We start from the raw sequence: 1,994 nt of genomic DNA on the forward strand, positions 1-1,994 counted from the left end.
GTGAGGAAAGGTCTTCCTAAGATGATTGACACCTCCTTATCTACTTTAAAGTCTAAAATAACAAAGTCATCATGAAAAATAAATTTGTCTACATGTACCAATATACCCTCGATTTTTCCTTCTGGATGTGCTAAGGATCGATCTGCTAACTGAAGTGTGACCGTAGTTGGTCTAACTTCACCTATCCCTAATATTCTGAATATGGACATGGGCATCAAGTTGATGCTCGCACCCAAATTATATAATGTCTTACCACAATAAGATGCTCCAATGTGGCAAGGTATGGTAAAACATTCAGGGTCCTTCATCTTTAGGGGTAGTTTATCTTGTAGATATGCACTGCATTCCTTCGTCAAAGTTGTCATCTCAAATTCTCCAAGTCTTCATTTCTTGGACAAGATATATTTATGAATTCGAGATAGTTTGGCATCTGCTCAAGAGCTTCTACCAACAAGATGTTGATGTGAAGTTACTTGAGTATGTTTAGGAACTTCGTGAACTGAACTTCTTGTTTCTGCTTAGTCTTTGAAGGCAAGGTGGTAGAGGATTCATAACTTGAATTTGGCACTTCGATTGTTGTGGCACTTCTACATTTAACAAAGGTGCTAATCTATCATAATTGACTGGATCAAAAGTTACCTTATCATATTTTACAGATTTTGGTTCTGATGAAGCTAGATTTTCAACACTTTGTTGAACTTCCACGTTTTCTTAAACGTCAATTGGCTCTTCTTCAACTTCGACAGTGTTGAGCTCTAACCTTTTTCCGCTCCTTAGAGTTAATGTTTTACAATATTCTTTCCTTGGATTTCTTGAATTCGTCATATAACTAGGCAAAGCATCTTGTGGTCGATTCCTAAGTTTAGTTGTAAGCTGGCCCACTTGATTCTCCAAATTTCTTATAGTGACATTATTCTTTACTATATATGCCTTCAATAGGTTCTCTAGGCTATTGGTAGGTTCAGCTTGTGGTGATTTTTGAGCTTGTTGAGTAAATCTAGATACTTAGGTCGATCTAGGTTATGTGTAAGTGTTACTAGGTCCAGCCCCTTGGTTATTCCAAGAGAAATTCAGGTGGTTTCTCAAATATGGGTTATAGAAATTGGATTGCAATCCTTACCTACCTCGGTTTTGGTTTTGGTTACCCATGTAATACATGGATTATAGGTTTGATGGGCATTCTTCAACCAAGTGTACTTTCCCTAAATAAACACAGGCTATATTTTTTATTGATTCGGTTGCTGAGATGCAAAATTATTAAACTCATTAGTTGTAATGTTTTTAAGCACTGATGATATCGAGGATACCTGAGATGCGAGTGAAGTGAGATTGTCCACTTCATTTAGTCCTACGAATCATCTTCCTGACACTGCTCAGTTGGTTGGCCATTAGTAATTGTTGCCGACAGTTCTCCCAATGACTTCATAATCCTCATTATAAGATTTAAAATGGAGAACACCATTAGAAGAACCATCTACTATCGTCCTCGTGTGAGGATTTAGATTGTTATAGAACATCTTTAATTGGATACAATGCGAGATTTTGTGATGATGGCATCTTCATAATAGTTATTTAAATCTTTCCCATACCTCATAAAAGGATTTGTCATCCATCTATTGAAGGTAGTGACCTCATTCCGTAACTTAGCGTTCTTACTAGGTAGGAAGCACTTCATAAGGAATTGTTTTACCAACTCTTGCCATGTGGAAATGTAATCTAATGGTAATGAGTTCAACTAGGCTCGAGCTCTTTCCCTTAATAAATATGGGAACGACTTTAATCTTAATGCTTCCTCAGGTACTTCGGCTAACACTAAAGAGTCACTCACCTCCACAAACAATTAGAGGTGAAGGCGAGGATCCTCAATCGGCATTCCACTGAATGACCCCACTGTCTGAAGCATCTGTAACATGACTAACTTCAACTTGAAACATTGTGCCTCGATTTCTGGTCTTCTAATACTTGAATTCAGCTCATGAAACACTGGCACGACA

At 37.6% G+C, this 1,994-nt stretch overlaps 1 non-coding gene across 1 annotated transcript; it reads left to right on the top strand.

The window, feature by feature from the left end:
• Positions 1-1,539: 1,539 nt before the first annotated feature.
• On the top strand, positions 1,540-1,644 carry LOC121221547 (small nucleolar RNA R71). Its single transcript, XR_005918938.1, has one exon. It is a non-coding gene; the product is annotated as a small nucleolar RNA R71 (small nucleolar RNA).
• Positions 1,645-1,994: the final 350 nt, after the last annotated feature.

The sequence above is a fragment of the Gossypium hirsutum genome, chromosome D09, assembly GCF_007990345.1.
Source record: "Gossypium hirsutum isolate 1008001.06 chromosome D09, Gossypium_hirsutum_v2.1, whole genome shotgun sequence".
Taxonomy (NCBI): domain Eukaryota; kingdom Viridiplantae; phylum Streptophyta; class Magnoliopsida; order Malvales; family Malvaceae; genus Gossypium; species Gossypium hirsutum.